This window comes from Folsomia candida, unplaced genomic scaffold (genome assembly GCF_002217175.1).
Source record: "Folsomia candida strain VU population unplaced genomic scaffold, ASM221717v1 Fcan01_Sc001, whole genome shotgun sequence".
NCBI classification, from domain to species: Eukaryota; Metazoa; Arthropoda; class Collembola; order Entomobryomorpha; family Isotomidae; genus Folsomia; species Folsomia candida.
The window spans coordinates 12,650,651-12,663,063 of record NW_019091193.1 but is presented as its reverse complement, the minus strand read 5'-3'; the positions used below and the strand labels follow the sequence as shown (position 1 = coordinate 12,663,063).

At 40.7% G+C, this 12,413-nt stretch overlaps 1 long non-coding RNA gene across 1 annotated transcript; it reads left to right on the top strand.

Annotated features, from left to right (window-relative positions):
• Nucleotides 1-1,962: 1,962 nt before the first annotated feature.
• LOC118433836 lies at nucleotides 1,963-10,856 on the top strand. The gene is made up of 3 exons (XR_004833599.1): nucleotides 1,963-2,911; nucleotides 3,068-3,194; nucleotides 10,267-10,856. It is a non-coding gene; the product is annotated as an uncharacterized LOC118433836 (long non-coding RNA).
• The last annotated feature ends 1,557 nt before the right edge of the window (nucleotides 10,857-12,413 follow it).

Here is a 12,413-nt window from a genome sequence, read left to right as displayed (position 1 = left end):
GAATAATTTATTCGTCACCCTAAACTGTACACTTTACAATATTAGCTACACAAACGAAATGAATTTCATTCTAAAATCCTTTGATAAATCCTTTAGTATTAGCTCATAATTACATGCGTCCTTTTGCCCCCAGCAGAGTTATAACAGAAGGTATGCAGGATCGAATACGTTTGTAAATATCTTTTTCATTTCACTTGCGTATATTCTTATATATTAATTGTCAGCTTGACAATAAATCCGCTTCATAGCAATAAATATCAAGGATTATGATTTTTTATTGTGCTTGTTGAAGTTGAAGAACATGAAAGAACCAATTCTGATTTCGATATCCCTCGCAAACATTTGTACAAATATATGAATGTATAGCTACAGGTGCCTTAAAGAGATTCTTTCACTCATTGAAAGCCATGTGCGCCATCGTGTTTTTTGTACTTCTTTTACATGTACATCAAAGATTTTTAATATAAAATGCGGCTACTGGAGTAATGTAATAAAGTTGAAGATGGAAAGCATAAAATGCTCCGACGTTGAATTTGGCATTCAAGTTCATCTTGTCAAAGGAAGGAAGCAGCCAAAGCATGGGATTTCTTATTAAAATCCGCTTGCACAATTTAACGCATGAAAGTGAAATAAGTAGAATGTTGCTAAGTGTGCCTGACTGAACCGGATATGATTTCTTATAATGTAAGCAAAGTGGATATAAAATGAGAAGAGCGTGGAGGGTGGGGAACAAAAAATAAAAATATCTTTACGAGATTGAATACAAGTTGTCGGAAAGAATGGGTCGGTCGTATAAAACTCCCGGGACTTGTTTAGTTAAGAAAGTGAGCAAGACGTCAGTTTGTGGCTTGTACCACCTGTAAATTGAATAAAGTCTCAATTCCCTGCAAACAGGCTGCACATAAACTTGGGTTTAACGCTGGTTCATTTAATTCCGTGTCTCCTATGGTTTGTCAACAAGGTACACACAAGAATGCGAGGTATATGTACAGATGTACATACATACGGATACACATAATAAACATGTACACATAAAACCAAGTTCTTAAGAATCCTTGGAATCTGGCATCATACATCAAATCTCTAAAATGGGGCAATTGCTCCGACACCACGTACCACCACCAACGCACATCATCTCCACGACACACGGGATAAGTCGTCTGCCACGTTGTGATTCATTCCACGCTGAAAAGTTGACGAGCTATTTTGCCATCCCTTTGGACGGAATGGACCTCTCGTTCTTTGGTCACGGGGACAAGATCTACAAATCGTACAACCATAAGTTTGAAGTATCTCAAACTAACTGAAGCAATACATCCATGCTCTTAGTCAGAAGTCCATGGAACGGAGATGCTAAAAAAAGTTTTGCCATTTTTGGATCGTAAAATGAGGAAGAGATGAAATCCAAGTGTGTTCAGGAGCTGGGGTTTGCAGAATAAGCTGAAAAGTACGGAAAGAGGTTGTAGAAAGTGGAAGGTAGATAAGCAATTTCAATAAAACGATAAACGCATGCGTTTGTGTCCGTAGATATCTCTGTCGTCCTCTTGGTTGGCTCGTCGTCGTTCCTGTCCCGTGTTCTCGCTCTCTTTGCTCGCTGGCTGGCTTTGTGTTCATGTGGATTTCAACTTCAGACTCTCAAGCTCACCCACACAGACTTTGCTGCTCCTCTCCGTCTCACATACCCACCATCATCATCGCCAATTTCACCACTTGATCCCATCACACCAAGAGAATAACGTGCAAAGCTGGGCAAAGCACGTTCGTCATTCCTGGTGGTTCACTGGATCTCTGCACCCACGACAAGTAAGTATACAAAAACCGCAAAACTAAACAGACGGGACTTTTACTTCCTGCTTGCTTTTCTTTTTCTTTCCTTGTGAATACGTCGAGTTATTTGCCCAGTTATTTACCACACAGAAATCTACAGCATCAATTAAATGCTGGAAATTATTTCAGAGTCTTCTTCATCCGAGCAGCATAGACACGCAGCCACTCAGTTGCAACAAAACTCGCACGAACTGATGCGGATGGACGACGGATATCAAGTTTGCCGTCGAGATGTGCAAACAGGAATCAGGACGGTGATACGATGGACGCGGAATAATATTCCGCTCCCAGCTCTTCTTGTTTCACAACACCAAACAAGCACCCTCTCATCCTCTCTCGCGTTCTCTCTTCTGCTTCTGTAATACGGATATTGTATTACTTTTGCATTTCCAAATTCTGGTTAGTCCCAAACTTTGTCTCTCTCAGGCGAGACGGGTAAAAAGGAAACAAGAGCAGGGAGCGAAAGGGATTTCATACAAACAGTCCAGCGTTCTACTCCATCATTTCATGCTCTTTCACCCACCAAATATTCGATGCGTCCGAGAACCAAGTAAAATCAGGTTCGTGGAGGACTTGTGATCTCTCACAAGAGAAAAATTCAATCTCAAATGGAGAGCCCTCGTCTTCTTCCTCCTTTGTTGGTGATGGAGAAGGAACAGTTAATCTGTAATGGACAACTTAGAGTGACAAGTTCAGCTGCGGTCGGTCCAGGAAGGTATGTCTCCTCTACTACTCGACTCCATCAGTCTGGGGAAAGCGACACCACAGAAGAGAAGAGAAAGTAGAAAGGGAAAAGCACAAGTCCCCATAAAGATCTCCAGATTAGATTAATAGTTAGTGCACAACCAAGTTTAGCAACTAACTAACAGTTGTCAATTGTCACCATGGTCGGCGGGCGGGCCTTCTGCCTAAAGCATCAAGCACCAAACTGATACTTCTTCTTGCGAGAAGTCATTTAATTCAGTCGCCCCAAACTCCTCAACAAATGGCGAATGAGTGACATCCGACTCCACTTTCTCTACGCAAGAAGAAATTCAGACATTTCCCTGCACGAGATAGCAATCCAGGTTTCATTATTGTGAAGGTACGTTTCCATTCTTGCTTGCCTTACAAACTTATTTGCTCCTATACGTACGTACATACGTACTTGTTGGTTAAGATTTCCTTTCTTACTTTCTCTCTCTCTCTCTCTCTCTCTCTCCTGAAAGTAAGTACTCTCTTTCTCTTGCTCTTTTTCCAGAGTAATTCACTTATCTCTATTCCCTTATCTCACCAAACTCGGCCGATTGGGTTCAGACTTTGGTGGTGGCTGCGTGGTGGTGGTCGTCGTCGTCCGACACTGGGAGGGGACGGCGACAGTGATGGAGGTAAGTTTTTCACTCCAAAAACCTTAGTTTTCTTCGTTCATGACATACAATACCGGAATTCACGTTTGATCAAAGTAATAGTATGAGTAGTAGTAAATAGCAGTCGTTGTGGTTGAAAGTCTCCGGCATACTTAAATGAGACTGGTTGCATATATTTTCGGTCTCCGTGCCGTAGTCGCCTCGTAGTGGTGGCCAGGTTGGACAAAAAATAAGCAGGAAAAAAAATGTATGCACATATTCAGCTGGAAGGAAAGAGGGGTAGACGACAAAATCATGAATTGGCAGAACAGAACACGGTGAACCGAATCTTAACCTTTTGCAGAGTCTCTCGTTAATGTTTCATGTGGAGTAAAGTAAGACTTTTAGCAAGGCTTTTGGGGAATCAGATCTGGGAGATGAACTTCATTTGGTAAGGTTTTCGTCAAATGAAGCAGAAGGTTAGAGTTTCTTCTGCTTAAAAGAACTTGCTGAATGCTGAATTTGAGACTGTTATGAATGTATTTTAGAGAGAAAATAAAACATAAGGGCGCATTCTTCCATATTTCACGTTGCCTCGCAAATCATTATGCTTTCTGTGTCTTGTATGAAATCATTGACTCCCTCCCAGAGCTAATAATGAATTAAACCACCGTACATATGCATGTCTTGGTTGTTGTCTTTCTAGCAAATGTGACGCGTAACTTGAAATAAATATGTCAGTAATATGTGTAAATTTCAGTGAAGTTGCGATAATTCTCAGTGAAATCTAAATCAAAGAATGGTAATTTATAGTTAGACTAATTTCCATTACAAAGTGATTCCAGAAAAGGAGTCAGAGCAATAAAGTTGGAAAAAGTAGCAAATTTCACAGAAAGTTTTCAAGCTCTTGAAGAAGGACAGATATGCGATGACTACTAGTTTTGCCGTGACTTGAGTTTTACCGTTTGCTTTCATATTTGACTCCTCACGCTTTGAGTTGTTTCATTTGTAGTCCAACTTTGAAGTTCAGCTTTTGAAGAGATTGGAACAAAGAAGTATATAATAAGATGGCCTAGAGCGACTGAAATATTACACGTCCTCAGCACTCAAGTACTTGATCTATTTACGCTCTACACACATCACCCGTCCATTAAATGTGCAGGTAGATGACTTGGCGTGTGCTTGGTAAAAGTAGTTGAGTAGAAAATGGGATGCAAACGATTGGAGAAATTTCAAACTTTTACAAGGGTAATGTTTTTACCCGCGAGCTACACCTTTCATGTTGCTCAGCATCGTCGTCGTCGCACTTTTTGCACGGTATCCAACTTAATCCAACATGTTCCTGGTCCCTCCCTCATTGTTTCCTTCCTTCCCTCTCACTCACTCACTCCTCAATCCTTCACTCACTCACTCACCATGACTTGATCTGTATGTACAAAGGAGCTGCAGTTCAAAATCAAAAGTGAAAATAATTTCCATGTGAAAAGCGAGACAAGATTTTATAAGATTGCCCCAGATTATTATTGCGTTCCTTTGTTTAATGGTTGACAGAGTCAGATGGCAAGTGGCAGTTGTGGAGCAAGGAACAAATTCACTAAATTCAGTAACAAGTCGTCGCTGTCGGTTGTCTTATCAAATTGCGTTCTTTCTCGTAGTGAGGAGGGGTGAGTGACATGTATATTTGGTTTTTAAGGAAGGAGGCGAGCCCACGCCTGCCATAAACATTTGCATCAACGGGGGGTAGGTTGGAGGAAAGGATGATTTTCCATTGATGGTGTGGAAGAAAGTGTTTGCACGACGACGACGACATGACACGACACGAAACGCCCGTGCACTTATTTCTTCCTCAGTTCGTCTTCATTACATTGCTGGTGTCGTTGGTTGGTGGCTATACTGAGCATTCGGTTATTGTGAGATTGAGACAAATGAGGCAATTTAGAGAGTGAAGCTCCAACTGACATTGAAATTGTTTCTGCACAAACCTGTAATCATTTCGGAATTGCCAAGTTCTACGGGTAGATTGGATGGAGTGCTCTCTAGAGTAATTCCGTGTAGCGGTGGTGTGGCGATATGGACAAGTTTGTGTCTTTGCACATTTGCCACATCACATCACGGACAAGTTTGAAAATAGTACTTGTGTTGCCAGATTTTAGCGGCTGCATAGGTATCAAGTTTGGGCTCCTTTGGGAGAGATTTATAATTCTGAGGAATATCTGTAATAAGGGAAAAGTGAAAACTTTATTGCTCATTTCATAGCGCTGCTTATAATCACTTGAACATATTAATGTGTCGTTGAGTGAGCAGAGCACCCGGGGAAAGTCGGCCTAATCCTACGACAAGTCTTGTAAAGATATTAGCGAAAATGATGCACCTCCAGCCAACACGATAACTAATGCTTTATCCGTAATGGTATAATTTCGTTACCCTCTCACTTATTGTTATTAGAGCGGATGACTGACGCTCCATTCTTCCCCTGCTTTCCCTCCGCCTCCACTCGGAATTCCGGATATACATAGCAGCACCCAAATTGGGACTTACTTCTACTCTCATCAATTTACTAAATGTCCATCCATCCTCAGAATGCTACATGTGCTCAGGGCCTTTACTGCGGAGTCTTCCACTCCTCATATTTACCAATTATCTCCCTCAAAAGCACAATTCAGCCCTGCTTAGTCATCCGCAGTAATAATGTTACAGCTTTTGACAACTGATTATCATTTCACCAACTTTTGTGCACTCTCCAAAAACCCCAAAGATCATCATATTTATAGAATCTAACCTGAGCAGAGGAAAGACCCGATTTTAATTGTGGAGAAAGTTTGTTGGAAAGAGGAAATTAATTTGGAAATTTTATGGAGAGACGAGCCCCGTGCTCAGGAGGACGACACTTTTATTTGAGTAATAAGAGAAAGAGTGGAGCGTCAGTAAGTGAGGATGAAATAAGACCACCATCATCACATTTCCAAAAGGAGGAAAGTCGTCACGGTGTGTGCGGACCGTGTATGTGGCGTGGCACTCTCTCTCTCTCTCTTCACGGGCAATATTCCTCCTCCAGGTTTTATTGAGTGGATGGAACGAGTGCTGTTTGCGTCTTACTTGCTGTCTCATTGTGGTGTGTCACATTATACAAATTATTAACTAGAGACGACCAGGTTTAAGAGGACGTGCATATACACACACAGAAGCTATCTCGCTATGCATGTATGCAGAAGGGTGGGTGAAAGTAATGATAAAAGACTGCTGTCTGCGCCCTGTTCTGTATCTTTGCACAACTTGGTTTGCTCAAAAACTTTGCCGGCGAGGCGCTTTTGGAAAGAGTTTTTGTCTGCATAAGGATTCGTGTTTTGAAAATGTTCGTGTCGTGACAAGGAACGAGGAATTGATTCGTATTTAGTTGAGAGAGAGAGAAAGAGAAGAAGCCGAAGCCATCTTTCGAAAGAAAAATAATGGGAAAACTATAACAATGGGGAGAGGGTGAACCATGAGCAATGCGAACTCTAGCCCAACTCCCTCCTCTTTAGTCTCACTTCCAATTAAAAGTTTTATTAACAGGGCTCAGCATTTACAATGCTTCTCAAAATAATAATCTCTGTGAAATTATAAGTTACTCTTCCCATAGAGTTGCGACTATGTATGGCAAAAAAAGAATGAATTACTTTTCCGGTCCGTTCATCAAGCTTGGTTAGGTTGGGCTTGTTTTTACCTTCAAAAGGAAAATAACCGAACAGGTGGCCAAATTTTCTCAAGAGTCCTATTAAATATTCACCGTAATGTACAGAAACTCAGCACCAACTTGTTAGCTATTTGCCACTCGAGTATTTCATTCCACCTCGACGAATAATGGCAACAGCCTGACGCCGTGGTCGGGCGGAATAAGAAACGTGTGTGGAATGTGTGGATGGACATGAGAAAAATGGACTACTTATTGGATACGATAAAACTTAATTTATTGGCACTTTTCTTAACCACGAGGATCCAGTTTCCTAGCATTCGAACCCAGTCTATTCCAAGTAATCTGTTTGCCCAATGCGGTTGACTAACGTGAGCAGCAGCATTGAAGGGAAGCTCATTTTCAGCCACTATTTTACTCCCAAGATTTCAAGCTATTTTTACGCTTTCATACGTTAATGGTATTTAATAAGGTAAATGAAAGTATTTTGTTTACTTTGCTTGTTCAGAAGTTTACTCTATGTAACCACTTTTGTAAAACAAATTATTGTACCTGGAAAAATGGATGGCTGGGTGGAAAAGTGTCCGAGTGGAGTGTTACCCAAGACAGGACATACTTTGTGAATAATGATGATTGATTGTTGAAAGGGTGGAATAGTCAGCGGCGATATTTTTTATTCAGTCGGGTAATGGCGGACAGCAGGTGAAAGTAGTGGCTGGCTGAACTAAAGTTAAAATCTGTTATAAATGTGCTATCAATTATCACAAATGATGGCGCCTAATTAATTATTATATAGACTTGTTTTACTATTCAACAAGAGACATACTTGAGTACGTATTTTTAGATACAAGTAATAATATCAAGTCTCAACAAAACTATTTTCGTTCCTACAGAATGAGTCTGTAAATTTTTGACTTTCAAACCAAAACAAAAAGAGAAGTTTCTGTAACTTGAAGAGTGTACCGCGTGTGTTTTTTGCTGAGTGAAAGCTGCCGTACGCTTCAGTTTGTTTTGGTTACTGGTACAACGGAATGGAAACCTTGGTACAGAGTTGCGGGCGATAAATCGTGCTGGAGTCAGACATTCGATTCGATAGAGAAATATTGATGGGAAAATAACGAGCCAGGTTTAGTGAGGCGAGCTAAAGAAGTTGAGAATTATTCCTTTTTACCTTCACATCATCAATAATTGATGAATTCTGAAATTCCAGCAGACGCTTTCCTTCTCTTCTCACCTTAGTGCTTGTCTTTGTGCGGTCCAACTTTCTCCCAAGCTGGCACTTGGCTGTTGGTTGGTTTTGTTAGTTAGTTCGTTGGCGTGCAAGGAGGAGACAAGGAGAGAAAATATTTTTACCAGAAGGAGTCGAGGGAGTTATTACAGTTGCGGGGTTGGCTGCCTGCTTACCTGAATTCCTCTCTCGAGTGTGAAGTGAGCTCCTTTGTGAAGAGATGGAATTGGTGCCAAGTGAGTTTATTTCTTCATTCATTGTGAACCCAGGCGACGGCACTTTGCTAGATTGTAGTAGCCTCCAAGTTGAGACGGGAGGATTAAAGTGAGAAATAACTAGTGTTTGGTTGACGCGTGAGAATTCCTTCAGTTCGGCAAGTTCACTCTGTCGATGAATTCCTTGAGTGCTTGCTACATTTTCCTTCAAAATAAAATATGAATTATTTACCGCGGGGGCCGTTTGTTATTTTCACCGACTGAGGCCCTTTATCTTACGGTTCAGGAAAAGCAAGATGGTACCCACTCGCTTTTCTAAGAGCAAGTTGTCGATGTGGAGGTAATGTTATTTTTACAAAGCATTGTAATAACTTGAAAATAATAATCTATGAGTTTAACATAAATTCATTAAACTTAATTATCCAACTCCTCATTTCCACTTGTAAAGTTCCGCATTAGTTAATGCGGAAGGGCGACGCATGTCGAACACGTACATATACAAATATGTATGTATAATATGGAACAGTGCCATTGATTATTGGAGAAATAAGAGATTGCACAAGTAGTATTGTGCTACATATTTATGTATAAGTGCATATCATCACCGCTACTGTACACCATCAACTGTACACAACTTTTAATAACTATTGAGCAGCAATATCGAGAAGGTATGAATTTAAGATAAGCATGACAACATCGTTCAGAAAACTTTTTGAGATTGATCGCTTTCTCCGCTACATAAATTTTCATCTCGGCCATTATTACTTGTATAGGATATTTTAAGATATGGACTCAAACTTGTAAGGCTTTGTGGGTGTTTTTATGATGAGTACCAACGCACTTAAATAAAGTTTGTCATTATGGACGACACACACATGTACATACATTCATGCATACACCGCATTGTGGAAATTTACTGGAAAATGTTTTCCAATATACAAAAAGCTCTCCTATCTCCCATGATTTGAAAGGTTCGTTAAGTTTGCTTGTCCACCACAATCACAAATTTCTCAAGTTTTTCTCATGTCTGCTACTACACAGTACAAGCACAGTTGATTCCTCTGGAGAAGCTGCTTTAGTCAGTCGGCAACTTTTTATTTGCGGGGTGCCTTCCTCATTGCTTGCATCTCATCCTGCCTGCTTACATGGGAGAAGAATCCCCCTGTGAATATTATTATCCTGTTTGTCTTCTCGGCTGAAGACTGATAGTTTGGCTGAATGGAAAATTGCTTCCCGAGTCCAGATACGTCGTCGCAATATATCTGTGTCTCTCTTCTGTCAAGAAACCATCCACTTTCACTGACTGTCTTTTCTCTCCTCTTTATGAAGTGAGCCCAGAACACGTGGACATACTTACTGGGCTTGGATTTCACTTCCACTAGGGAAAAGTGGATGTGGCCATCTCTGCAAAGGAAGAAGAAAGGAGAAAGCTCTGTTGGGATTGTTGCCTCTGATGATCAAACGGGACAAGATAATGCGTAAAATATTTGTTAAATTAGTTTGTTGAGGTTCCTTCTTCTGGATCTTAATGACAGTCTGTGGCTTTCTCCTGCAGCTATTAGAGTGAGACTGGTGAGGGAGCATTAAGACGGAATTAGGAAGGAATGTGCTTTGGTGTTAATTACTCCTTTGCATGCCATCCACTCCCCTTTCTTCAAAGCATCCATCCTTTTCTTTGGCTTTTTAATATTGCTCCCATTTGACCACCTGATGGTCGCTTGTGCTTAATTGGTCTCGAAAACAATTGCTGGTCACATCTGTCTCATCGAAAAAATAATGCAAACTACCCTGCGCACACAAAATCAATTTCTTATAACTGCTATTCCCCAAATTGATTTTAGTTGCTGAACGGTATTGATTTATTTATAACTTTAATGGCTTTTGTTGTACTAGACATTTTCAACACGACAGGGGAAATATTTGTCAAACTCTCTCCTATCAGAGTAAATCGGAGAAGTATGTAGTTGAACACTCTGAATAAATAAAGTTTATAATCAACAGGTCACAACGGAGACGAGTGAAATCGGATTCCTGCCAGCAACTCTATATGTACCCTGCCCATTCTTCCGTTAGGAATTCGATTAAGAATGTGATTTGACGACATCAAGAATATGGAGTTTCAACCGATTGTGACGAAGAGGAAGGACAAATGGTAACAACTGGAATACTAAGAAAACAACGAACTCCCTTCATTCCCACTTCACCCCAAATACGCTTTTATGGCTTGACGACGACTTTCACCATGAATTTATAATGTTGCCCTATCTATTTTTTCCTCTGGAAGTGACTAATAGTAAGATCTTTCGTTTGACCTAAACCCAGCCTGGGAAGGTCGATGGAGTTTGTGGAGCCCTATTTAAGAATGGGGGTAGCTCCTCCCCTCCCACCCTGGGTTGAGCCGTTTTGCACTTTCACCGACGTGGCGAAAGCCCCAAGGTGCACCGAGTGGCATTATGCATGCAGTGTGGCTAGTCGTTGTACTTGTTGCTGCTGGTTAGGCCAATCATTTGGTCGATACCTCATGCAAAACACATTACGTTACAATTAGTCTGTTGTATAAGTTGCAATTGTCCAAAATTGATCTACTTCAATTCCTGCCAATTTATAAAAATAATTCTTAGAATTTCATTCACTACTTTCATTTCTTTTATTTTTATTGGCTTAGAAAGCCCCTTGGAGCAGTTTCTTTTATTCGCAGACATGATTTACCTACTCACTTCCAAGGGTTTTTCCTTTTCAGGCTCCCAACGGACGGATAACAATATGCTCGGATTGGTCCCTATATTTTAAAAAAATTATTAAATAATATTTTTACATATTTTGCTAAAAGAAAAATAAGCGAGACTGAAGTACATGTACATGTACATGTACATACATTCCCGTGCACTCCTCGGTGTCCATTCTGGGAGATTTTGGCCACAGCATAAAATCATAGCTTGGGAAAGTCCCGTAGTCCATTGTTCCTGGCTAATGAGACCAGTAATAGATGGTTTCTGTGAAGAATTGCATCCTTGTTTCGTCATACTAGACAGGAGCCGTTTTGTACTTTCACCGACGTGGTGAAAGTCCCAGGGTGCACCGAGTGGAGGCATCTCAATCACACCCCATTATTTAAAAAAAATCTCTGGCATGGCATGGAACAACTTAAACGACATGATACTTTTTGTTCCAGGTGAAGATTGCAGATTTTTTGGAAGTTAAAGACAATTTCTTGGGCCATCTCTGAATCATCTTAACGTCATTAAACCACTGGTTTTTCCGGCTGTCTTTTTTTAACTTGCTGCCTTAAAAGTGATAAGAGGCAGTAGTAGGAAAAAGTCAGCTTAAGTAAATATCAATTCAACCGTTTGAATTACATCTGGACGTGATATGGAGGCTATACCGGAAATATGGTAACAATATATAATGTTTTATGAATGTTGAATTTTGATTGGTAGTTGCAATCTTTTCATTACAACTCTTTACTATTTTTCTTTGTCCAAGAGTTTTTGCAAAGTATCTTAAGTCCCGTAGTGAATAGAGCTCGAATTCAGAATGTTTTTGATTTTTGAGTTTAATATGAAAGTTAGATTTCAAGATGGAAAGTTTCTTTGAAGAATTCTGAGAATTTGGTTGAAGAAAGCCATCGATATTTGTGAAACCGCTGAGCGAGCGAGGTAGCTCCGGCCGGAGTAGGAGTTTGGTCATAGGGAAGCAAAGCAAGCATCCGTCCGTGTGATGCAACTACCACGGAAAGATGAAGCAACAACTTTACTTTGGACCTGGGCTGGTTGACTTAAAAGGCAAATCTTGCTAGACATGCAAGAGTTGAAAGGAATCTCTCTCAACTTTCAGGAGGCTCTGCTGCTTTCTCTGCCTGGTGCTCCCCATCCAATATACACTTGACGCGGCCCACCAACCAACATCGCCCAGTCGTCCCTCACTCAATCCGCTCATTGTGAAGGCTTTGGGAAAGCGCAAAGCTGCGTATGTTTGGATCAGCCAAGTTTACTACCCCGTCCGTGTGTATAGGGTTGCAGAAAATAAAATGATGGAAATTTGTACTCTATACCAAGCAACCAACTTCCTCCAGTTCAGTTCATGTTCCTTTTATCCTTACAACGCTCTTGTTTGCCAGACTGAATACATAGTTGAAGGGTGTTTAAGCC